Source organism: Tursiops truncatus, chromosome 7 (assembly GCF_011762595.2).
Source record: "Tursiops truncatus isolate mTurTru1 chromosome 7, mTurTru1.mat.Y, whole genome shotgun sequence".
In the NCBI taxonomy this organism is placed as follows: domain Eukaryota; kingdom Metazoa; phylum Chordata; class Mammalia; order Artiodactyla; family Delphinidae; genus Tursiops; species Tursiops truncatus.
The window spans coordinates 95,542,211-95,569,462 of NC_047040.1; the positions used below are offsets into that span (position 1 = coordinate 95,542,211).

The 27,252-nt window shown below is 42.6% G+C and overlaps 3 pseudogenes; 2 read left to right on the forward strand and 1 right to left on the reverse strand.

The window, feature by feature from the left end:
- Positions 1-904: 904 nt before the first annotated feature.
- On the reverse strand, positions 905-13,263 carry LOC117313010 (RAD52 motif-containing protein 1-like; annotated as a pseudogene).
- An 11,645-nt stretch (positions 13,264-24,908) lies between these two features.
- Positions 24,909-25,127, forward strand: LOC101334919 (SNRPN upstream reading frame protein-like; annotated as a pseudogene).
- A 159-nt stretch (positions 25,128-25,286) lies between these two features.
- On the forward strand, positions 25,287-26,105 carry LOC117313011 (small nuclear ribonucleoprotein-associated protein N pseudogene; annotated as a pseudogene).
- The last annotated feature ends 1,147 nt before the right edge of the window (positions 26,106-27,252 follow it).

Consider the following 27,252-nt stretch of genomic DNA (forward strand, 5'->3'; position numbering starts at 1 on the left):
GTGTTTTTTTTCAAATTGGCCTGTAGATCCAACAACAACTTCGGCAAGCCATCGATGCTGAACTAGATCTTTCTTCAGGTTTGGGGGTGAAACAATAAACTTCATTGGTTTTGAGCTCTTACTACCTAGAGGTGGAACAAGTATTTCAAATGATTGGTGACCTTCACCCTGATCTAGACCTATGTGTATAGTCTTACTTTTGTGTCGAGAAGGCACAACCAAGGGCTGATTCTGATCCCAGTCTGGCACTGGAACCGCCTCTGGGAGCTTTTGATGTTGGGTTTGCTTGTTATTCAGATCCTGATGTGGAACAGCAAACTGATCTGGCCCTGTAGGCAGCTCTCCAACCGAATGCGTGTCCGGGTATGGAACCTCAGTCTCAGTCAACTCCTGATGAGGCGGGGCCAACATCTGCACTGGAGACGAGGACGTTAAGTAGTTAAAGCCCACGGCTTCTGCCAGGGGTGTAAGAGCATGGGACAATTTGGGAGGGGTTCTGAGGCTTGTGAAGACCAAGCTTCTGTCAGCCGCGCGGGGTTGGGGGTCACCTGCACGGGGCCCAGGGCCCACTCCGGAGGCTGAACTGCCTGCACTAGAAGCCACAGTTGTTCCCACGTGAGGAAGAGCCGTGGCAACCAAAGGCGCAGCCGGGACATAACATGCGGCGGCTCCAGGGGCAGTGACCCAGGCCACTGAGGAGCCGGAGCCACATCCTGCTTCCGAGCTGAACTGCTATGCCAGCGCTGATGCGACAGCTCACGTTAGCAACCTCGCGCCCCGCCCCCGCCTAACGTTCCACCCGTTATGACGTCTTTAGTTACGCCACCGTTATTAGCTTTGTGCGTAGATCCAATCCGCGCCACCAGAGTGGGACTTTTTCCCAGATTCCCCAGGGCGCAAGCCATCCTTCCCCTTGCAAAGGTGACAATTACCTCCTGCCGGGCCCTCTTCCAAACCCCGCCCTGCGCTCCCTGGCCCCAAACAATGAGGCAGGATTGGGCTGCAGAACAGAGTGGCCCCAAACTCCAGCATCCCAGGGGTGCAGGCGGGGTGGGAAGGATTCAGACCTTCCCGAGGAAACCACAGGACCTGGCATTCTGGGAAATTAAAAAGTGCTAGTCCAGTCCTGGCAATCTGAACTCTTCCTCCTCAAAGCTGAAGTCTGAGAGACATTCTTCCTCCCTTTGGCCACACGGCTGACAAGAAAAGTAGCTGACCTGCAAAACGAGCACCAGTAAGGGTGGCGGGAGGGGAACACACCTTATAATTATTCGAAAATGTTGCCATTTCCTCCAAACTCTCAGGATTCACGTCTCATTATTCATTCCCCACTCTGTTTTTAGGGGTCACTACTGAATCAGGGATGACTCCAGAACTTCTGTAGGAGGGGTTTGGGGCAGGTGAGCAATTCATTCTGGGAAACAGAGTCTAAAACCAAGTGAATGGCCCTTTACATTAGCATGGGAAAACTTCCCCCATCCCACCTTGTCTCAACAGAGCCATTAATCTAGAAAAAACTACAGTGTCACTTTTCAGAGGTCTACCCTGTGTGCATATATGGAGAAGACACTTAGGATGTTAAAGTCAGCATGTTAAGCAATTTTCTTGAAATACTGGAACTAGCACCCAGTTTACTTTCTTCACAGTTCTTTTTAAAATCTATTTAATTTTAGTCCTTTTTAATTGTCTGCTATACCTTTAACACCTAAACTCCAAGAGAAGGAGCTTCATCCTATTTCCAGTGCCTAGCACTAAATGGAACTGATTCCAAGATTGGCCTCATTAAGAATGGATCTGTTGTTATAATCAGGTTTCCGAAATCTTTAGTATCAATACGGAATCCTTTCCTCTCACATTTCACAGGAAGCTAGACTTCTCAAAGCCCAAACGTGGATACGTTTGAAGTTTCCTTGACTGATTTAAATTGAATTAAAATAATTATTTTGTAAAGGAAAAACTTTCAAATATTTTTCATTTTTCAGAACAAAACCACCTTTTCTTTCTCTACTTTCTTCTCTTGAAAACAAACTTTGCAACATTGGGGTGAGTTAAATAATCAGAAATCTAGCCCCAAATTAAGCTCTCAATGACATAAAACACATTTTTTGCTCCTTTTTAATAAAAATCCTATATGCAGTACATTAATGTTTTCTTTTCAAAATAACGTTGACAACTTAATCCCTAATTCGAGGCATTCATATAATTGAGTTACAGAAAGGTTCTTCGGCAAAATATTTAACACAAGATATATATGTGATGCTCAGATCTGGGTAATATACCTCACTGGAAAGGCATGAATAGTTTTTAAACACTGTAGCATAATCACAATTAAGGCTATAGTTACTTTGTTCCCAAATCCCTGCAATTCTATTTGAGGGGAGTTGTAAAAGGCCTGTGTCTTCTCCTGTGTCCACAACTGTAGACGTACACTGGTGGCCCTCAATCCTGCTCTCCAAACTTCAAATAAGGGGCCAGAGACAAGGATCGGGACTTGGAAAAGTCCTAGAAATTCCCTGTCTCAAAAGCACTTTCAGAGTTTCACATTTCCCTAAGGACGACAGGGCTGAGTAGACATGCCAAAGTCTTCCAAATCCTGCTGGTTGTTTTGAATTATGGCTCCACTGGCTGTGTACCCCTTGAGCTTTTATCTCCACATACTTGAATTAAATCCTGTAGTTCCTCTTCGATTCTAGCATCTGTGACCTCTTCACAGGGTCTAGATGCCACAGCTGTTTTACCACTTTCTGAAATCAAGTTAACAACGATCAATTCAGAAGTTTTCTTGTTCTAAAACTTCCTTTATACAATGGTAGCACCCAATAATTAAACATTCTTTTGATTTCTAAAAGCAGAAAATAAGAGCATTTTCCTAAAAGTTCCCTCATCTGACACTTCAGTTTTTGTCATAATTATTTGTGAAAAAATATATAAGATGTAACAACTTCGGTTCAAAAACCTTTATGATCTTAGAAATAAGAACTAAGGAATAATGACAGAGGAATTAAAAGCTGTGGAAACAAAAATGTTCAATCACAATACAATTAAATAGGAAGGCATTAGGTGCAGGTCAAAGTGAGCTCAAACCTGGGATAGATACCACTGGGCTATAATAGATACTTCCTATTAGAAGCAAGGCAAGTGCCTACTCCTTGGGACCAAAATTCTACCAGATACAATGAACAAAACTTTGGAGGTAGAGACAGAGACAGAGGGCATTTGAACACTCTACTGGCAGAAACCGGCCCATGTACCTTTTGGACAATACAGCTTTCCTCAAGGCAAGCTAGAACCACCAGGCTTTTTGGTCTAAGGAGTTTTGGGTACATATAAGGAGTACCTTGGCATATTAGGCACAAACAACCCAGGCATTTAGTTTGGTTCTTAAATGTTGTTACCCAGAGTTGACAGCTGATGGAGCTTCTGCCTGATGACCAGGGAAGTCAAACTTCACTTGGAAGGACTGCCCAGGCTGGAAGGCCAAGATCAATCCAGGGTCAACTCTTACAAGCAAATAAGGTCTCTGACAACTTAGCTAGGATTTCTCAGTCTCTCAGCCTGCAGGGCTGTGAAGCAGGGGAGCAATTCTGTTCTGGGAATCTACTAATCATAAAGTTTCCTTTGGGCACAGCCTGTGACATTCTCACCGCTGTATAACCCAATAGGGAACACAATCAACGCTCTTCAGTAGCATGACCAGTTTCAAGGCTCACAAAAACGTAGCCGATTATTATATAAGAATCATACTCACCCAATATATCAGAAATGAAGACTGAAATTAAATTGATTCCAAAAACATAATCTAATAAACTTTTCAACAAGAAAATAACAATGATAATAATAATAGTCAATATATTTTGTCTGCTTACTATGTTTCAGGCATAGTTCTAAGCTTTTCACATTCATCATCTCATTTACTCTTACAATATCTCCCATTAGGTGGTAAGCTGAATTACTAACCCTATTTGCAGATAAAGAAATTGCAGCTTAGAGATATTAAATACTTTCAAATGTCTCTGGCTACAAAAACCTAAAATTGCAACAACAACAACAAAAAAAAACAAAATGTAAGAGACAAAGTTAGGCCCCAAACACAGGTGTCCAAGGCTTATAATGACTACACTATTCTGTATGATAAGCAAGCAATTGAGGAAGAAGTGGATCAAAAACTTTCTGTATGAATTGAGGCAAGTCATTCTACATCTAAACACTGGGGACAATAATATTTGCTGTCGTTTTTCTCATAAATGACACAAAGAACAAATTTAAGATGGCTGCTGTGAAAGCATCTGGTGATTGAAAGAATATGTAATGTTGTAGATAAACATTATTTTCATCCAATTAACTTTTCAAATAAGTTTATTTCCTCACTGAAACTGAAGTACTTCAAGGACAATCAAAAAGGTCTTACCGGGGCTTCCCTGGTGGCGCAGAGGTTGAGAGTCCGCCTGCCGATGCAGGGGATGCGTGTTCGTGCTCCGGTCCGGGAAGATCCCACATTCCGCGGAGCGGCTGGACCCGTGAGCCATGGCCGCTGAGCCTGCGCGTCCGGAGCCTGTGCTCCGCAACGGGAGAGGCCACAACAGGGAGAGGCTCACGTACCGCAAAAAAAAAAAAAAAAGGTCTTACCTAAAACCACAATCAGCAGTTTCTGGATGCATCTGTCATAGCTTTCTGAATAGCAAGCTTCTGAGTTACCTTCCTTTTCATAAGGAATGATAACGACCCTAAATACAACCAAAAGAGTTGAATTTAAAATGTCTATCTGAAAAACTGATTTCTAGGTAGTATGTTTAAAACTAAAAATGCATCTGTGATTCTTAGAACGTTATCTTAGTGATTAAGGGCAGGAACAACACTGGGGTACGGGTGAATGTCTCTGTTGCAGGTATACCCTGGCATGGCACATTTTTACTGCTCAGATCTATTCTGGAAGTTCCTAAAATACTCCATGGCAAATGCAAACCAAAACGTGGCACAAATCTCATATTACTCACAGATTTCAAATGGACAAGCTGAGGCTACACTGCTAAAGACACTGCTCTCCTGTGCGTAAAGGGCTGGGTTCATACAGTGAGATAGATTTGGTGGTAGTGCAGATGATCTGGCCTCTCCTCAACCATCACCCACTCAGGTGGATGGTGGAGCCTCCTCCACTCCATTCGCTAACAGCCCTGCCTCTGACTTAACACCCTAAGCCCAAGTGCCATGGATTCTAGGAATAAACTCAGTACCAATCGGAATCCCCTTTCTAGGGATCTACATTTACTCTTTATGCTCAGGCCCTTCTATAGGAGGCAAAGGACTGAACATTTACACATGAGTTTATTTCAATCTTCAGACAATGATTTTGTTGGGATAACTGAAGGCCAGAAGACATCTGTATATGAAGGACTATTTTAGCACAAAACAAATTATTAACCAAAAAAACCACTAATTTTCCCTCCTCCTAAGCTTCTTGGCAGGCAGTCAGTTCTAAAATTCTAAAGTTTAAGGTGCTGTCAGGTATTGCCTAAGATAAAAACCTATACTGTCGGGCAGAAAAATTCTGCCCAGGGCTATAGTTGCTTAGCAAAGGTGATGATGTATCTGAAAAGTTGAGTTTCAGAAAGAAAGGAAAAAAGAGAAATCCCACTGCCTCACCTCCCCACACACACACACATACTGGAAAACAGACCTTCCTCCAACTTATCCAAAGGTTCCTCAGCCATGACAACTCCAGGACTCCTGCACTCGTGGAAGGGAAACACCACCTCTAAAGCACAGAAGAACTTCAGGCTTTGCTTCTGAAGTGGTGGCACAGTATCTTCATTTTCCCTTTCTTCAAGGTTAGAAAGATCCTGAAGCTGTTAGGATTTTGAAGTAAAGGCTAGACTTCAACATATTCTGTTGTTAGAAATAAATACTAAACTCCAGCAATCCCAGGTAATAGTTTAGGTATGCTATAGCTTCAAAATCAACTGAGACTTGCAAATGAATGACTAGATATGGACAACTATTTTTTATTATATACCAAAAAAATACTGGAGAAAATTATGGACACCACCATCCAAGTCATTGAGATTATCACTAATTCTAGGTGGCAGGCCAATACTCAGATACTTCCATGTGGAAGTATCTCACATCTCCTCCCCAAAGCCCTGTTCTATTCTTCTATCTAAAGTCTAGGAGTTCAATGTTGGAAGGAGTCTGGTTAGTCAAAGAAAATCTACAGAGTTTACCTTGATGATTCTTTTTGACCACCCATGGAAACCAAAGTATTAATTTGCCAATTCTTGGCATCTGGAGCTGTTTAGGGCAAGCGTATTATGATGAACCGCCTTCTGTCTGGTGCCGAGATGAACCTAAAGACATAAAAGACCTAAAAATATCACTACCCTACATAGACATTTATTTTGGATACACCTGAGATTTATCAATACCAATTTCATAGAGTGTTTGTGAAGATTAAGTAGGACGTTTTAAGCAATGAGTTCACAGTGAACCCTAAATAAATGTTATTTATTATTTTTAAGTCAGTACTTTTCTGCATCATTTCCAGGGCCCCTGACTAACCGGAAAGTTCCCTGACCTCTGGTGGTGAAAGTGATGATGAAAGCAACCAAGGAAGCCCAGCAGAAGCCTATTATGGGGCTGGGGGTAAGGAAAGGAAGTGAACTCTTTTAGTCGTCTCATCCTGTAGTTCCTGCTTGAGAATATCACCGGAAGAGGAGGTAAGAAGGACCTGCCACTGAATTAGGACCTTAATCTGTAGCACCCCCTCCCCAAATTACTAATCCTGTTAGAAGAGGGAATACGAATACCTCTATAAATGTAAATAAAGCAACCAAATGAATTAGAGGTTCATCTGAATTAACAAGCTTCTTTGAGAGTGCAAATATTTCCAGTCTTAACTCTCTAAAGAACTTACATATTACTGTGGATTTTTTACATCACTAGTTCTTTCTTAAATGTCTATTTCCATTTTGAACAGGATGTAGTATATTAATATAGTCATAAAAATTCAAATAACACAAATAAAGTCAAAGCATTGTTAATTCTTTATTGATTTCTTTCTGCATCTTCCCCTGTCACTAATTTATGAGCTCCTTAAGTGCTTGAAGGAACCATATATTATTCTTTCCTTGTTACCAGAAAAAAGCATAGATCTTGGCATATAATAGAGTGATGGTCTGCTGACTGAGTGAATGAATGAGTACATAAGAAATTGAAATTACTTTCTACAACTGAAGCTGCATGCTGGGAAGGAGAAATGAAGATTAATTTTTAAATGTTGAGTGTCGCATGGGAGGCTAGGCCATGTACAGTGAGTCAAATGGAGCTGTCCTGAACAATTAGGCAGCTTCAAAAGGGCTCTGAGCCCCTGGGTAGTAGAGACAGTTGACATCCGGGATAACCTTGCCACAGTTCTTGTTGGCAAACATTTCCCTTCATGATACTGAGAAAAATTCAGATACTTTTGGCCTTTCCTTCATTTTATTTTAAGATGTTATTCTCTTTTCTCTATTTATAAGAAATACAGGGGAAAAAGATAAGAAGTATGTATAACTGCCAATAAATAAAAGAACACATAATTGGATCTTCACTGCTGGTGCAGTGGTTAAGACTCCATGCTCCCAATGCAGGGGGCCCTGGTTCAATCCCTGGTCAGGGGACTAGGTCTCACATGCATGCTGCAACCAAGAGTTCGCACACCACAGTTAAGGAGCCTGCAAGCCACAACTAAAGGAGCCTGCCTGCTGCAACTGGGGAGCCCACGTGCCCCAACTGGGAAGCCCTTGAGCCACAACTAAGGAGGCCGCCTGCTGCAACTGAGACCCGGTGCAACCAAATAAATAAATAAATAAAATTTTAAAAGAATGCATAATTAAAGTAGGTAACAATTTCAGGGTTGTGGGCATTAAACTAAGGCTCTGCATTAACACAGAAATCTAATACGAATGCCCTTTCCTCTGAACTCTATAGTGACTTGTAGAACATTCTATCAGTGACGGGCTTTATGCTGTGAAAATCTCAGAACCTAAGCTTATGGAATGGTCTTAATGTCCAATATAAGAAAAGAACTCATTACTCACAACTGATACCAAGTAACTGTTTCATAATCTTTCCAGGACCATCTGTAATATCTGAGTGGTTATGTGAAATGGTCGCAGGGTCTGCAAAAAAAAGAATGCCTGAAACAAAATCATTTCAATCCCAGGGAGTACAGCCAGGATTGAAGAGGGTGTTAAACAGGGTACAGAAGTGGGAGGCAGTGTACATGGAGTCCCATCTGAGGAGAGTTCTCAGATTCAATAAAGGTGAAATCAGTGAGTAAAGAAATATGGGTGAGAAGAGGCAGCAAGGTCAGTAGGAAGTAGCCAGAGCAAGAAGCCAATCAGAGAAGACACACAATTATAAAGGGAAAGGTCTGGGAAATCTAAGCCTCACTCACGTATTCAGAGGAACTGAAAAGGTCCTTAACATAATGAAATGTTAATTCTGGGAAAGTAAAATTGGATGGCATGTTGATATGGAATAAGGTTTCTACAATGCATTAAAGAATATTTTAACCATTTTCTGGAATCTGAAGGGAGTTCTGATTAGGCAGTTTGAGAGTGATGATGATGATGAATCCTCCTTTATCTTACATCTGACAAAAGTTCGTCAAGCTCCGTACATCCCTGGTGGCACAGTGGTTAAGAGTCCGCCTGCCAATGCAGGGCACACGGGTTCGATCCCTTGTCCGGGAAGATCCCACATGCCGCAGAGCAACTAAGCCCGTGTGCCACAACTACTGAAGCCCGCGTGCCTAGAACCCGTGCTCCGCAACAAGAGAAGCCATTGCGATGAGAAGCCCACGCACCACAAGGAAGAGGAACCCCCGCTCTCCACAACTAGAGAAAGCCAGCGCTCAGCAACAAGACCCAACGCAGCCAAAAATAAATTAATTAATTAATTAACCAAAAAAAATTTTGTCAACCTCACATATTTAAAATCCACATAAAAGTAAATATAAGGAAAACTCTTGTGAAGATTTCTTAAATTAAGGGGCAGCATAAAATGACATTCGGTTTAACATCAGTTAAGTTTGGGTTTGCCCTCTAGTTTCCACATTTACTGTCATGAACCTTACGTAAGTCACTTAACCATCCTGAGTTCAAGTTTCTTCATCTAAAAAAAAGAAAGAACTGGGGAACTGGGGGATCAGTGGAGCAGTGCATTTGAGAGCATTCTGTACACCACAGTGCTGTACAAACGCTGGCCTTCCCCCCCCTCGCCCCCCGGGATCTTAGTTCCCCGACCAGGGATTGAACCCAGGCCCTCAGCAGTGGAAGTGCAGAGTCCTAACCACTGGACCGCAAGGGAATTCCCGATGGCCTATTAGTTTTAAATTCAGCACTTCATCCCAGTAGAGCGAGGAATTCCACATTTGGACCCACCTTCACTGGAGATGTGTGAAAAAGCTGCTTCTGGTCGCACGCCTTTTGGGCGCTGTGGGCATCCCTTGCTGAATAAAACTTGATGATGGCATAGAACCCAGGACCAGCCACTGCTGTGTTTGGGAAGACTCGGACCGAATACAGAAGGCCAAACTGGGAGAACACTGTGAACAGAGAATGCTGTAGGGTGGTCCCACGCTAAATAAGTGCAGTAAATTTCAGGCCCAGGAAACCAAACCGCCCATTCCCTTATACTCCCCCAGCCTTTCGCCACAGGCAACTGTGGTGAGTTTGCAACTCCAAACACTTCTCATTTCATGAACAAGGTTCCCTCTGAAATCCTAAGCTTCGAGAAGCGTTAAGAGGCAATGCACCACCACTTCCCTGGTGGTGCAGTGGTTGAGAGTCCGCCTGCCGATACAGGGTATACGGGTTCGTGCCCCGGTCCGGGAAGATCCCACATGCCGCGGAGCGGTTAGGCCCGTGAGCCGTGGCCGCTGAGCCTGCGCTCCGCAATGGGAGAGGCCACAACAGTGAGAGGCCCGCGTACCGCAGAAAAAAAAAAAAAGAGGCAATGCCGTCTGTTGGGAACTGTCTCTCGAAAATCTATGGGGAAGAGCTGACTGCTCAGGTCGGCTCTAGAACTACGATTCCTCTCAGCGGAGACCACAGGCAAATTAGGTACTGAAGCAGTACCCCGGGGCGCCCAGTTACTGGGGCGCGGGGCAGTTTCCTCCACCCCTCCCTCCGCCCCGGCTCGGCTCACTTGCAAGGCCTCAGCCGTGGGTCCAGAGCGCAGCTCCCACACCAGCAAGGTTTTCTCACCCACTGTGAGAACCGGAAAAGGTACCAACTCCACCAGCCTACCGCCACTGCGCGTGCGCGGCTCGAGGCGCAAACGGACTGCGCCTGCGCACGCGCGTCGCGCGTTTTTAGAACCGGGAGCCTGAGGGGCGGATCCAGCTTGGTGGGAGTGGGACGAGGGCGGTGCTCGGACCTCTCCCTCGACCCTCCCACTCCGGGCTTGTCTCTTTCTCTAGGTCTGCTTCTGCAACCCAGGTGGCCAGAAGTCTTGGAGTTTAGCGCTTTTATTCAAGTGTATTTTTAGCGTAGACTCCAAAGTGTGAGTTTACGGGATCGAATGGTGCGGACATCTTTATAGCAGCTGGCTTCATCTTCAAACTCCCAGAGAAGACTAGAGTACCAAGTAGTTAGCGCTAACTATCCACTGAACTTTAAAAATTTAGATTTCCCGACTCTGTGTGAGAAATGACCACCAAAGATGCAATCCTTCAACTTGAGTGTTTTCATGAGTCTTGAATATGCAAATCAAGGTATAACATTAAAGCCATCAACAGTCTAGTATGAAATTCTTAAAAAGCTATTTTCTAGCTCATTTTCCTAAAGTACCCCCAAATCACCGAGCACATTTCTCCATCCCCACGACTTTCTCCACCTCAATATATCAGACCCTTATCCCCACCCATTACCCACTTCTGAGCTCTTTTACTTCAAAAATTGTTGACTTTGGAGGAATTACTTGGATCTTGATACTGTTTTAAACCAATAACTATAGATTTATTATCCATATCATCCATTGCATTCATTGTATGTATCCATTTATTCATTGTATCCATTATCTGTGTATGGAGATTATCTCCATAATCTTCTCCAGATAGATTATGAACACCTCATGAACAATATTTACAGATTTATCATCCTTTTTCTGGTACCTATTACACTCATACTCTATTAGGTACTCAAGTATACTTGGGATTAATCCGTTGCGGAGCATGGGCTCTAGGCAAGAGGGCTTCAGTAGTTGCAGCACGAGGGCTCAGTAGCTGTGGCTCACAGACTCTAGAGCACAGGCTCAGTATTTGTGGCACACAGGCTTAATTGCTCCGCGGCATGTGGGATCTTCCCGGGCCAGGGCTCGAACTCATGTCCCCTGCATTGGCAGGCGGATTCGTAACTACTGCTCCACGAGGGAAGTCTGGAAGGCGGATTCTTTACCACTGGACCATCAAGGAAGTCCCAGGATCAGCGTTTTAAAGAAGCATCCCAGAAATGTTTGAGTGTAGAGGGCCACAGACCATATTTTGAGAAATGATATTTCCCTATGGACACCTTTCCTCTGGCAGCCCTTTTAAATGGCAGCTATGTTCTCTCCGATGCTGCACTGCCTGCAGTCTACCCAGCTCTCAGCTTTCATTGCAGTGAGAACATTCCAGAGACCAACAAAGGATGAACTCCAGGTGTTTCTCCAGTCACCTCTGGGGCTGACTGCATGCAACCAGTACCTCACCTGCTGCCCAACTACAGTGACACCTTCCAGATTTGTGACTCAGCTAGCTCTCCACCATGTTATTCTATGTAGACACCACCCGCCTTTTACAAAGACTTGGACACCCATAAGCCTATAAAAACAAAGGAGTAGGGCTCCAGGAATTCTCCAAGTACAGGCGGTGCCTCCTCACCATACCTGTATATGGACGCATGTTGGATAGTGTTGGTTGGCTCTTGACACCCATTTCTACCCCCTTCTCTGCAGGTGCTGGAAGCCTGGGAACCATATTTCACAGATCCCCTCGACAGCAGGGTTCTGCCAATAAAATGTACTTGTGTGAAATTTGGAAGGTGGAAAGCAGATGGAAATCATTCTTTCCTCCTCTGCAGCAGACTCCATATTCCCCATCTAGTCACCACCCTTGGGGCTTTGGGGCTGCAATGACCTCATCAGTGGTTTCCCAAAGTTTCCTGACTTCTGAGAGGCAGCAGCAGTTTTGAGTCTATGGAAAGCAGCTGCGATGAAGTAACCTGAAGGCTAGTGCTACAATGCCCCCATCCCCAACTTTCACCACCATTAGCCCCTTCAATGCTAAGCACCAACTGTTTGGATATAATCTTTCTCTCTTTCTGGCTTTTTTTTTTTTTTGCTTGAAATATCTAGAGTGCTTTCTATTTTCTTGTCTATGGTAGTTTTAAAATATATCCGCAAATTCTTTGACTCTTCTTTCCTCAAAAGGTGGCGTCCAAATCCCCTCATCTTGAATGTGAGCTGGAACGAGTGACTGACTTCTAACCATGCTATGTGGCAGAAGTGGTGCTATGTGCCTTCTGAGGCCAGGCCATAAGAGGAATAATAACCTCTGTCTCTCTCTTGGACAGCTCCCTCTGGAGGAAGCCAGCCATCATGTAGTGAGGACAATCAATCAAGTAGCAGGTGGACAGACAGCCCCATGCAGGGAGGAAATGAGGCCTCCCTCTAACAACCAGCACCACCCTGGCAGCCAGGTAAGGGAGTGAACCATCTTGGAAGTGGGCCCTGCAGCCTCAGTCCAGCCGTCAGATGACTGCAGCCCTGGCCGATATCTTGAGGACCTCATGAGAGACCCAGAGCCAGAACTGCCCAAGATATTCCTAAAGGTTTGACACAGAAACTGTGAGCAATAAATGTTTATTGTTGTTTTGAGCCACTATTTTGGTGTGATCTGTTACATACCACCAGATAATCAATACACTGTCTGATTCAGGGGTTGAAACAGACAGACTTGAGACCCTCAATATACTGAACTGGCATATTAATGAATGATGCCCTCGTAACGATTGGGGACTTCGGTCCTTGGCTCCAAGTCTTATCCTCTACCACAATACTTGCCATGCCAACAACCCACAGATTTTCCTGGACACGAAATTCCTCAACCCCCTACTGTGCAAATATACAGTAGGGTTTTATTGTTCGTGGGGGAACTTATAAGCAGAAGAGTAACAGAGTGCACTCAATCCCCCAAGCTTTCAGAGAAGGGGATTAGACCAGACTTACCTGGATTGTGTATCCCATGACGTGTTGAGTTCCCATAGAGGAGTAGACAGCCAGGAGTGCATCACAGTTACAGGGATGGTGAGGCAGGGAATGTCTGTACTACTAACAATGGCAACTGCTTGGTGACAGAAATGGTCACAGTAGGAGGGGGAGCCTATTTCTCCATTGCTCTCGCTGGTACCTGCTGAGCTAGCTTTTTGCTGAGCTACTGAAAGGGGAAAGGAATGAGTGTCCAGGACTACCCGAATTATTTCTCATCACCTTCTGGATTCCCAACACCTCACTGATCTCCATTCCCAGGTTACATTTGGACCTTATCATCATCTGGAATTTGTCATAAAATATCTTAAAAGTACAATCTTTCATTCTCTGAACAGTTCTCACTCATGTGTATCCACCATACATGGTCTTCAGTTGCATCAAAACCTCTGGTCTGGTGCCCCATTTTCTCCCAGTTCCTACTTGGTCTAAACACCCAAGTTGACCTCTCGGCCTCTCTACTTTTAGGCCACCATCAAAGTACTCTTTATAAAACTCGAGCTTGGTCATGTCTCTTCTCTCTTTAAAACATTGTAGTTTGTGCTCTGTTCGCTCAAGGCCATGTGCCTTGACCAGGCCCTTTGGGATTTGTTCTCTGCTCGCCCGCACAGCCTCACCTACTGCCCTTTCCTCCTTGTGCTTCATGCTTGGGAACACCAGACTGCACACGCTTCAAGCCCACCCAAGATTTCATGCCTCTTGCCTCTATACTGTCCTCTGTCTAGAATGCCTTTCCTTCATTTCATCCTCCCAAGAAACTTCTGTTTGGCTTCCTTCTTCTTCCCCTCCTCTAAGACATCCCTCACATTTACTCCTTTCCAGCCAACCAAGAAGTGAACCACTTCTTGGTACACTGCCATTGTCATGTCAACACACTGTCTTCTATGTATAATATGTCTTCAGGTGTCTGTGCCTTCTCTCAGTCTTAGGGCCCCACAAGAGCAGGGACTTTGTCCTAACCAACTCTTTCCCCAGCACCAGGCACAGTGTCTGGCATATAATCCAGGCCCAGAACAAGTTCTACCTTTTTCATGGACCCTCCCCAGTTTCCTAACCTTCCCTCCTCTAAATCCTACAATTTTCTTCTCTGTATCACTTTTGGCCTAATCATATATGGTCTCATTTATTATCTTTTAAAAAGTGACTCATTTCTTCGACAGATTTCATCGGAATCAAAATTTTCATTCATTTAGTAGCTGTTGGCCTTGTATCTCCCTCTCCCCTTCTATCTCTCAGGTCTCAGTAAGGAGTTGGACTCTGAGCTGGTTTGTCCATCATAAGATGGTGACAGAGGCAGCCCCAGGAGGCCATGTTTTGTACCACCTGACCCTGGGCACCCCTCCTGCTTCTGGGCCACGGCCAGGGATGAGTCCCTGATGCAAGGAGAGACAGCTCACTCACAGGCTGCCCAGGTGAAGTCTCTGGCTCTGGCAAAAACACTGCCCAATCTAGGTCAAGCTGGGCAAAGCAGAATCTTACTCTTGGGAATTTCAATTTACAAATACGGTAGGGTAGCATTTGAGACTAATAAAAAATTGTACAAATCTGTGGTAGTATGATACGAAAAATATTATCTAAGCCTCATTTATGTACCGACTTTGAAATAATGGAAATCTCCCAAAATAGGAACCTGGAGGTACCCAGAATCCTGGTCGGCACGCTGGGAAGCCCAGCAGTACAAGGATCTCTACCCCTGGTTTCTCGTCAGCTCCCTGTCTTTGTGATCACCTCTCTTATTGAAATCGGACCCCCACTCATTACAGAGTTTGAGCGGGCATGGGGACCTTCCACTCTTGTGACCTAATAGTGTAACCAAAGTGCCTAGTACTGTACCTGGTCCATAGCAGGTGTTCAATACACAGCAGCTGCCTCCTTCTCCTCATTATTATCATTGTTATCAACTCTTTGGTGGCAAACACAGCTTATACTTCTCTGCATCCCTGTTGGAGGCTAACAGTTCTGGGCTCCAACCTTAACTCACACTTTTGGACATGGGGCCTTGGGCCCTTGAGCAGATTACCTACATTCTTTAAACCCTGTTTCCTATCTGTCAAACGAGGATAACAAGATATGCTTCCACGGATTGTTGGGCTAAATAAGACCATAAGATGCCTAACCCAGGTCTTGGCACCAAGCAAGCAAGTGGTAAATGTTAGCTGCTGCTGCTTCCTATTGTTAGTAGTATTAGTCATGCGCCTTAAACACAGTAAATACTTGTTGCCTCACTGAAGTCACCACCCAGAGAAAAACACTTGTTTTTCATTCTCAGTAAGAAACTTTGGGAGGTGACTTGGGCAGGCACTGAGAGAACAGATGTCTCTCATGAAGCATCAGCAAACTAATAAATCAGAAGAACTGATGGGCCGTTCACTTTTCTCGGAACCCCACCCAACCGGCAGAACCTTCTGGGCTGTCTCCCAGGCCCACTGATCCTCTGGGGGACCGTGTGCTATATCACCCCATGGCTTGCACCGTTCTTCACCTCACATTACTAAACCGCCAGCACTCTCTGTGGTCATTTAGGTACATTATCAAATCGTGTTCATCCAGAATTTCTTTTACTCATTAATGTATTTAACTCTCACTGACTTAATAAATGTGATTAATGACTTTCTTGGCAGGAGCGGAAGAGCCTTTGCACCTTCCTCAGGTGGCACTGTCTTTATATAATCACTTGGAATCATGCAGCCCGGGGCCTGTGCTGGGTGAGGCAGGAGGTGGGTAGGTTTGGTGCTGGGCTGGGCTGTAGGGAGCCGAGCAGCACACAGCTGACCCGCAGTGGGGTCAGGAGAGGCCAGGGCCTGAGGAGGGCCGTCTTGGGCAATGGCTGCTCTCACATGTTCTTCTTTACCCTGTCTTTCTGGCACCTCCCTGCTAGTTATCCAAGGGTTGGGATTTTTTTTAAAGAAAAAAAACAACCTAATGGGAATTTTCCACCAGCTTGAAATGGTGGAGAACCCCCTACCAAGACAGGGTACACATTTGTCATGAGTTTGAGAACCTGGAAGAAAAGTCAGGCCTTGGCTCCACAGTGGAGGGAGGCCCAGTGATCCAAATATTCTGGCAACCACAATGACCGTACGAGAGGGGCCAGAAGTAGATGATCCTCTATGGGCAGGAGGTCGAGCATGTTGTAAATAACTGGTACTTGATGAACCAGGAGACAGAGAACCAGAATAAATTGTTATTTGATTTAATGATCTACGCCCCTTGAGGATGGTATGTTTTCCAGTTCCCAGGGACAGATGATACTGGGGAAACAACGCAGGGAAGCCCCTCTTCATCCTTCTACTCATCCTCCTTTGCCCACATTTCCTCTTGTGGAAGTACTGGCTACCATGAAGGATTCTAGTTTCAGCTCTGCTTCTTCTTGCAGGCCCTTGTTATTGGTATATAAATATTCAACTATTTACATTTTAATTCCTTACCACATGGTTAGACTTGGTTATGAATTTATACATTTTAATATGAGAAAAATAAGTATTTTACAAGCAATGCTGAAAGCCAATATTAAAAAATAAAATCTGCAGGTGGCTTGAGGCAGAACAGCGCTCACTCTGTGGCCGTCTCATCTGCTGTCTCACTTTCCTTACCCGCCTCTTCATCAATCCAATATGCAGCCAGAAGCTTCTCTGCTGGGGCTTTGATGACTTCCCTGGGGTAAGACGAATAATGCCAAGGCTTTTACTTTTGAAAGGAACAATTATAGTTTTCATTATTTCCTCATTTTAGATGAGAATTTTATACTGTCCCCTATCATTTACCCTGCATCCTTATAGAATATCTCATCCTCATCAGAAGACTCCCTGTCGTGTAGCTTTTGTGCCATGTTTTCCTTGCATGTGGCGTTGAGAGGCCTATACGTATTCCTAAGTCAAAGTGGCCGCCTTCTCCCGAAAAAGCCCTCCTAGAACACAGAAAGGGAAATATTAATTCTGCATCTACCCTGCTTTCTCTGGCCACAGTACTTTATCCTCCTCAAATTTACCTGACTCTCACTTTCCCCTGAGCTTCTCTTACGCAGCAGAAATCGAAAAAAGCCCCTTGGAGGAAACACACACAGTTAGTGTTACATGTCATTTTTCATCTCTCTCACAACTCATTAGCACTGAGCTACTAGCTCTTTGGAAATATAAGGCAGTGAATGGTACGAGAGAATTAATGCACATCACAACTGTCTAATGTGTTACTAGCCTGAGAAGGTCCAGGGACAAAAACAGCTTATTCTATGACTACAATATGAGCTATATGTCATTAAGAGCCCTTGGAGAGGATTTATAAAGAAACACATTTTATGTACTTAGAAGCAAACCCACTTTTTTTATTCATTGTTGACTGTTTTTTTTTTTAACATTGAGGTAATTGATGCTTAGTCTAAAGAAGCTATAAATGTGTTCAAGGCACAGTAGAATAGGATCTGTGGTTCTTCTGGAAGGGTGATAAATCATAGTCACCATTAGCCTGGCTCTCCTTGATCAAAAGGTGTGACAAGTTGAGCTTAGGAAATGAACCACCATTGCCTACTGTGATTATGAATCTGAGGTTTAACAGGCTTTCCTGAATCATCTACAGCTTTAAGAGATATCTCAGTCTGAGGCTTGTGCTATCAAAAAATGTCAATAAAAAGAAACGAAATTGAGCTATTTGTAATGAGGTGGATAGACCTAGAGTCTGTCATACAGAGTGAAGTAAGTCAGAAAGAGAAAGACAAATACCGTATGCTAACACATATATATGGAATTTAAGGGAAAAAATGTCATGAAGAACCTAGGGGTAAGACAGGAATAAAGACACAGACCTACTAGAGAATGGACTTGAGGATATGGGGAGGGAGAAGGGTAAGATGTGACAAAGCGAGAGAGGCATGGACATATATATATACACTACCAAACGTAAAATAGACAGCTAGTGGGAAGCAGCCGCATAGCACAGGGAGATCAGCTCGGTGCTTTGTGTCCACCTAGAGGGGTGGGATAGGGAGGGTGGGAGGGAGGGAGACGCAGGAGGGAAGAGATATGGGAACACATGTATATGTATAACTGATTCACTTTGTTATAAAGCAGAAACTAACACACCATTGTAAAGCAATTATACTCCAATAAAGGTGTAAAAAAAATGTCAAAAAGTGAATTGCATAAAAATATCAGGAATATTAACTGTTTCTCCACTTTCTACTGGAGTTAATCTAGCAAAAGGAGGCAGCACACTCCTGTGAACAATTATTCATTTAAGACATATTTCATAAATATTTATTGTGTACCTTGTGTCTGTCAAGCACTTGGGTTAAATGGACACATGTGGTCCTTTTTCTCAAAAATCTTACTATCTGTATTGGAGTGGGTAAAATAATAAATAGTACAAGAAGACAGGCAGACATTAGATCGAATCCTCTCATCTGAAAATGTTAAAATTTATGCTCTTAGTTTCATTATCTTTAAATAGGTAAATATTACCTCTTATAGAAATAAAGTTAAAGAGACCATGTCTCTAGAGTGCCTATCATGTGACAAAAATTAGGATGTCAGGAGTTTTAGCACTTTTCCTGTGTTCTACCATTTTTTCTTGACAAATTACCCTTCTCTTCTTTCTCCCTCGTAACTGATCAAGAACTGAAGGCAAAACTTACTTTATTAGGGGACAGTCCACCCTGCCTAGATTCTCCTGTATTCTCCCCGTACTAGGTAGGACTCACTGACTGAGGCAGGATGCTGGGATGGAGCACAGACTAGTCTATCTTGGAGGAAATAAACATTTTTCCCTCAAAGGAAAAGAATCACCTTAAACCTAGGGAACATTGATGCATATGCTTTTTATTTATTTTTTTCCCATTATGGTTTATTATAGGATGTTGAATACAGTTCCCTGTGCTATACAATAGGACCTTGCTGTTTATGCATTCTATATATATTAGTTTCCATCTGCTAGACCCAAACTCCCAATCCAACCCCTCCCTGGCCCCCTCCTCCTTGGCAACCACAAGTCTGTTCTCTCTATGTCTGTGAGTCTTTTTCTCTTTCGTAGATAAGTTCATTTGTGTCATATTTTAGATTCCACATATAAGTGATGTCATATGGAATTTGTCTCTTTCTGGCTTAACGTCACTTGGTATGATAATCTCTAGGTCCATCCATGTAGCTGCAAATGGCATTATTTCAGTCTTCTTTATGGCAGAGTAATACTCCATTGTGTGTGTGTGTGTGTGTGTGTGTGTGTGTGTGTGTGTGTGTATCTTCTTTATCCATTCATCTGTTGATGTACATTTAGGTTGTCTCTGTGTCTTGGCTATTGTAAATAGTGCTGCTATGAACATAGGGGCGCATGTATCTTTACAAATTATAGTTTTGTCTGGATATAATGCATATGCTTTTTAAATCCAGGAGAAAATATTTACCATTATCTAGCCCAGGTGTGCATTAGAATCACCTTGAGGACCTGGTTAAAATATGTGTAAAAACTCTGATGTAGTAAATCTCAGTTGGGCTTTTCTGTTTAAAAAATTGTTCAAAGGTAAATAAGAGTATGTTAATAGGATATTTACAATTTCTAAGAAAGGCTAAAAGAAAATGGAGACCAAGATGTGGTAACATTCAGAGATAGTTGAAGAAATGGAGTCACCTTGTAGAGAAATTGTGGTCCTTGTGCACTGTTTGTGGAAATATAAAATGGTGCAGCTGCCATGGAAAACAGTATAACAGTTCACCCCAAATTAAGAATGTAATTACTATATGATTCAGCAATCCCACTTCTGCGTATATACCTAACAGGATTGAAAGCAGGGTCTCAAAGAGGTGTTTGCACAACATGTTCATAGCAGCGTTATACATAATTGCCAAAAAGTTGGCACAATCAAGGTGTCCGTTGATGGATGAATGAATAAACAAAATGTGGTGTGTACATACAATGGCGTATTATTCAGCCTTAAAAAAGAGGGGAATTCTAATGCACGCTACAACATGGATGAACCTTGAGGACATTCTGCTAAGTGAAATAAGACAGATGCAAAAAGACAAATGCTGTGTGATTCCATTTCTATGAAGTACCTAGAGTAAAAAAATTCATAGAGAAAGAAAGGAGGTTAGTTGCCAGTGACTCAGGGGAAGGGGAAATGAGTTGTTTAATGGGTGTAGCATTTCAGTTTTGCAAGATGAATAGAAATTTTGAGATTGCTTGTCCCAAAATGTGAGTGTACTTAACACTACTGAACTGTATTAACCTCAAAATGGTAAAGATGGTAAATTTTATCTTATGTATATTTCACCACACTTTAAAATAACTGATAAAGAGAAATCATCCTCATTATATATATCACAATTATGTCAGACTAATTCATCACAAAGGTATTTTAATATCTATAATTTTGGTTATAAATTTCGGGGTAGCGAGTTTATTTTTATTTTATTTTTAATTTTTTTTAACATCTTTATTGGAGTATAATTTCTTTACAATGGTGTGTTAGTTTCTGCTTTATAACCAAGTGAATCAGCTATACATATACATATATCCCCATATCTCCTCTCTCTTGCATCTCCCTCCCACCCTCCCTATCCCACCCCTCTAGGTGGACACAAAGCACAGAGCCGATCTCCCTGTGCTATGTGGCTGCTTCCCACTAGCTATCTATTTTACATTTGGTGGTGTATATATGTCCATGCCACTCTCTCACTTCATCCCAGCTTACCCTTCCCCCTCTCCATGTCCTCAAGTCCATTCTCTACGTCTGGGTCTTTATTCCTGTCCTGACCCTAAGTTCACCAGAACCTGTTTTTCTTTTTAGATTCCATATATATGTGTTAGCATATGGTATTGTTTTTTCTCTTTCTGACTTACTTCACTCTGTATGACAGACTCTAGGTCCATCCACCTCACTACAAAAAACTCAATTTCGTTTCTTTTTATGGCTGGATTATATTCCATTGTATATATGTGCCACATCTTCTTTATCCATTCATCTGTCGATGGACACTTAGGTTGCTTCCATGTTCTGGCTTTTGTAAGTAGTGCTGCAATGAATATCGTGGTACGTGACTCTTTTTTAAGTATGGTTTTCTCAGGGTATATGCCCAGTAGTGGGATTGCTGGGTCATATGGTAGCTCTGTTTTTAATTTTTTAAGGAACCTCCATACTGTTTTCCATAGCGGCTGTATCAATTTACATTCCCACTAACAGTGCAGGAGGGTTCCCTTTTCTCCACACCCTCTCCAGAATTTATTGTTTGTAGAGTTTTTGATGATGGCCAATCTGACTTGTGTGAGGTGATACCTCATTGTACTTTTGATTTGCATTTCACTAATGATTAGTGATGTTGAGCATCCTTTCATGTGTTTGTTGGCAATCTGTATATCTTCTTTGGAGAAATGTCTATTTATGTCTTCTGCCCATTTTTGGATTGAGTTTTTTGATATTGAGCTGCATGAGTTGCTTGTATATTTTGGAGATTAATCCTATGTCAGTTGCTTCATCTGCAAATATTTTCTCCCATTCTGATGGAGAATGTTTATGTTTTCGTCTTGTTTATGGTTTGCTTTGCTGTGTAAAAGCATTTAAGTTTCATGAAGTCCCATTTGTTTATTTTTGTTTTTATTTCCATTTCTCTAGGAGATGGGTCAAAAAGGATCTTGCAGTGATTTATGTCACAGAGTGTTCTCCCTATGTTTTCCTCTTAGAGTTTTATAGTGTCTGGCCTTACATTTAGGTCTTTAATCCATTTTGAGTTTATTTTTGTGTATGGTGTTAGGGAGTGTTATAATTTCATTCTTGTACATGTAGCTGTCCAGTTTTCCTAGCACCACTTATTGAAGAGGCTGTCTTTTCTCCATTGTGTATTCTTGCCTCCTTTATCAAAAATAAGGTGACCATATGTGTGTGGATTTATCTCTGAGATTTCTATCCTGTTCCTTTGATCTATATGTCTGTTTTTGTGCCGGTACCATACTATCTTGATTACTGTAGCTTTGTCGTATAGTCTGAAGTCAGAGAGTCTGATTCCTTGGCTCTGTTTTTCTTTCTCAAGATTGCTTTGGCTTTTCGGGGTCTGTTGTGTTTCCATACAAATTGTGAGTTTTTTTGTTCTAGTTCTGTGAAAAATGCCAGTGGTAGTTTGATAGGGCTTGCATTGAATCTGTAGATTGCTTTGGGTAGTATAGTCATTTTTACAATATTGATTCTTCCAATCCAAGAACATGGTATATCTCTCCATCTGTTTATATAATCTTTAATTCCTTCCATCAGTGTCTTATAGTTTTCTGCATACAAGTCTTGTGCCTCTTTAGGAGGTTTATTCTTAGGTATTTTATTCATTTTGTTGCAATGTTAAAGGGAGTGTTTCCTTAATTTCTCTTTCCAATTTTTCATCATTAGTGTATAGGAATGCAAGAGATTTCTGTGCATTAATTTTGTATCCTGCTACTTTACTGAATTCATTGATTAGCTCTAGTAGTTTTCTGGTAGCATCTTTAGGATTACCTATGTATAGTATCATGTCATCTGCCAACAGTGACAGTTTTACTTCTTCTTTTCCAATTTGGATTCCTTTTATTTCTTTTTCTTCTCTGATTGCAGTGGCTAGGACTTCCAAAACTGTTTTGAATAACAGTGGTGAGAGTGGGCAACCTTGTGTTGTTCCTGATCTGAGAGGGAATGTTTTCAGTTTTTCATCATTGAGAATGATGTTGGCTGTGGGTTTGTCATATATGGCCTGTATTATGTTGATGTAAGTTCCCTCTATGCCTATTTTCTGGAGGGTTTTTATCATAAATGGGTGTTAAATTTTGTCGAAAGTTTTTCCTGCATCTATTGAGATGATCATATGGTTTTTCTCCTTCAATGTTTTAATATGGTTTATCACATTGATTGATTTGCATATATTGAAGAATCCTTGCATTCCTGGGATAAACCCCACTTGATCATGGTGTATGATCCTTTTAATGTGCTGCTGGATTCTGTTTCCTAGTCTTTTGTTGAGGATTTTTGCATCTATGTTCATCGGTGATATTGGCCTGTAGTTTTCTTTTTTTGTGACATCTTTGTCTAGTTTTGGTATCAGGGTGATGATGGCCTTGTAGAATGAGTTTGGGAGTGTTCCTCCCTTTGTTATATTTTGGAAGTTTGATAAGGATAGGTGTTAGCTCTTCCCTAAATATTTGATAGAATACTTTTAATTTTTTAAGTATAGTTGATATACCATGTTGTGCTAATTTCTGCTGTACAGTGAAGTGACTCAGTTATACACATATATACATTCTCTTTTTATATTCTGTTCCATTAGCCTTTATCCCAGGCGATTAGATATAGTTTCCTGTGCTATACAGTAGGACCTTCTTTTTTATCCATTCTGAATGTAATAGTTTGCATCTACTAACCCAGAACTCCCAGTCCATCCCTCTCTCTCTCCCCCCACCCCCTTGGCAACCACAAGTGTGTTCCCTTTTACTGTGAGTCTGTTTTGTAGATAGGTTCATTTTTGCCATATTTTACATTCCACATATAAGTGATATCACATGTTATTTGTCTTTCTCTTTCTGACTTGCTTCACTTAGCATGATAATTTCTAGTTGCATCCATGTTGCTGCAAATGGTATTATTTCCTTATTTTTTTATGGCTGAGTCTTATTCCATTGTATATATGTACCACATCTTCTTTATCCATTTATCGGTCGATGGTCACGTAGGTTGCTTCCATGTTTTGGCTATTGTGAATAGTGCTGCTATAAACATAGGGGTGCATGTATCTTTTTGAATTATAGTTTTGTCTGGGTATATGCCCAGGAGTAGAATTGCTGGATCATATGGTAGTTTTACTTTTAGTTTTCTGAGGAACCTCCATACTGTTTTCCATAGTAGCTACACCAACATACATTCCCACCAACAGTGTAGGAGGGTTCTTGGGGCAGCTAGTTTAAATAGAGATTATCCTGTTGTTGCAGAGATATCCACATGCAAAAGAGAATTTACTGTTTTATAATTTTAATACCAATCCAATAAGATGAATTTATTGCATATTCACAGCGTTTCATAACCTTTAGTCATTGGGAGAAAGGATAAAAATGAATATCAAAAAGGTGACTACCTGACTGTATTCTAAGGGTTTTTATATAGTGAAGTCATAGCTCATAACACATTAAGGGAATTGACACAGTTGCTTTGTAAAGTCAGACATTCTGGAATTGTTCCAGAATAAATCTTAGCTGAAAATTAACTCAAGAAATTCAGAGCACTGACACCAGTAAGAAAGGAGAATGAGCTTTCCAGCAACATACTAGGTCAGTTGGATCTACTATAATTGTTCTTAAATGCTCACCTAGCAGTTGCTTTAGCAATATACTTTTCCAGGGGAAAAATGGCCAAGCAGGAAAACCTGAGTGTCCTCAGCTATTTCTCAGCAGTGATGTAAGTCTTTTAAATCAGATCTGTCGAGTTTCACGTTCCTACCTCTGAAGCTGTTGGGGATGGCCTAGAGAAAGGCAAGTTGAAAGGCAGCTATCGAAAGTGGGTTCAGGGGGGTGGCCACACATGTGCAACCTGAGCCGGGTGATTGGATGGTGCTGCCGTGGCAGGAGCAGTGCAGAGTGGGGTGGCCGCTGAAGGTGCCTGACCTGTTCTGTTCTGTTCTGAGGCCAGCGGTGTGATGGAGCAGGCCAGGGACCATATACACCTGAGATAGACTGTGGAACAGCACGTACCAGAGGTAGAAGTCCCAGTCAAACATAGAAGGATAGCCTCACTGAGCAACCAAGAGTGTCACCTGTACCCGAGGCGATCTCAGCAGCAGCAGCAAGTCCCTGTGGTGGATTTCCATGCAGAATTGAGACAGGCATTCTAAGCTGAGATACCAAGAGGTGGTTAAAGCAGTATTGGAACACCCAGGTAGCTGATTTCAAGAGAAAACAAACAAACAAAATAAAAACAGGCTCTATCTGCTGTTTGAAGCTTCTGCCCCAGCTTGCATTGTTTGGTGGAGAACCTTCGACTTACCTTAATCTGTAGCCTTCCCTTAGGTCTTAAGGATCCTGAAACTTTCCTGTGGACATTGGATTTGGTGGAGCAGCAATCATGACTGTGGGGAAGAGCAGCAAGATGCTGCAGCACATTGACTATAGGATGAGATGTGTCCTGCAAGATGATTGGATCTTCACTGGCACCTTTAAGGCTTTTGACAAGCATACGAACTTGATGCTCTGTGATTGTGATGAGTTCAGGAAGATCAAGCCAAAGAATTCCAAGCAGCCAGAGCGTGAAGAAAAGCGGGCTTTGGATCTGGTGTTGCTGTGCCAGGAGAACTTGGTTTCCATGACTGTGGAGGGACCACCCCCCAAAGATACTGGCATTGCTTGGATATCACTTGCTGGAGGTGGAGGAGGCCCTCAGGTCAGCAGAGCAGCTGGCAGAGGTGTTCCACCTGGTGCTCCAATTCCCCAGGCTCCTGCCCTGTCTGAGGGGTTGGGGGGGAGGCATCCCAACAGGTAATGACCCTACAGGGAAGAGGCACTGTAGCAGCTGCTGCAGGTGCTGCTACTGCCAGCACTGCTGGAGCCCCAGCTCAGTAACCACCAGGACAGGGGACTGTCCCCACACCTGTTGGTTGAGCAACCCTACCTCCAGGAATTATGGCTCCTGCACCTGGTACGGGACCACCCATGGGCCCACCAATTAGGCTTCCCCTACTTGAAGGACTCCAATAGGCATGCCCCCTCCAGGAATGAGACCCCCTTCTCCAGGAATAAGAGGTCCACCTCCACCATGGATGTGGCCACAAGACCCTAGGATACTATTGATCCTTCTTAGTCACATTTTTCCTGCAGTGCATCTTGTGGAATGTGTGTAGTGTTTGTGAGCTTTTGTCCCCTCTGCTGCATTAATATCAACTAATAAATGCATAGAGCAATAAAGAAAAGTGGGTTCAAAAGGAGGTAAATGAACTTCATCTAGAAATTTCAGAGATTGATTGGGGATTGAGACAACTATCAAGAGGAAAGGTGTGGACCCAAACAGAGAACCAATACTGGCAAAATTAAGGGGAAGTAGGTCAGAGGAGACAAATAATGCGAGATAACAATGCACAAATAACATTTATGAACCATAGACTACATCCCAGGCACTCTTCTAATCACTTTACTTGTATTAACTCAGTGAATCCTTTCAACAACTTTATGTGATAGGTACTTACATTATTCCCCAATGTCTTACCTCGTATCATCCCAAAAGGAGACCTGGGGACAAGGATTTGGATTTCAATCCCCGGGCAATGATATCAGGTGCTCTGTCTTCTATGAGAGAGTGGAGAAGTCAGTCAAGGAAGGGAGGAAAACCAAATAAGTTCTGTTAATTAGTGGTGTCTGCCATGGGCAACCAGGGCTCCAAATGCCAATGGAAATGCTGTATAGAATATGCCTCAGCATTGTTCCACTGAGGGACAGGGAAGCGTTAGATTTTATCCGCCAGCTCCTACCCTTCATTAGTTGAGGATTGCTTCTGAGGCATTAATTCCTAGGCACTGTCATGTTATCATATTCCAAGACATCATCAGGAAGAGAAGCAGTCTTTGATATATAAGGAGCTGCAGATGGTGTCAGAGCAATGACAGCATCTGCTTCACTGAGTTTGCATATGAGGAACATGGGACACAAAATTAACATCATTCAGTTTGGATTTATTCTAGAAATAATGACCATTGACTGAAGCTAGGTTTCTATATTCTGCCTGTGTTTACATGGGTAACTCAGTGCAGCTAAAGCTGATGAAACAGACAAGAATAGAAAGACATCTTACACATGAAATCCATAGCTAACAGTGAGACACAGTTCATTGGTTCATTCATTTATTCAATCATTTGTACTTTCATCCAAATATTTACTAAGTGCCAGTGTTGAGTTTAGTAGTGTTTTGTGCACTGGGGATGGGGTGGGGAGAGGGATATAAGGAGAACAATTATGACAAGATTTCTGTTGTCATGCAGTTGGCATGTTATTGGA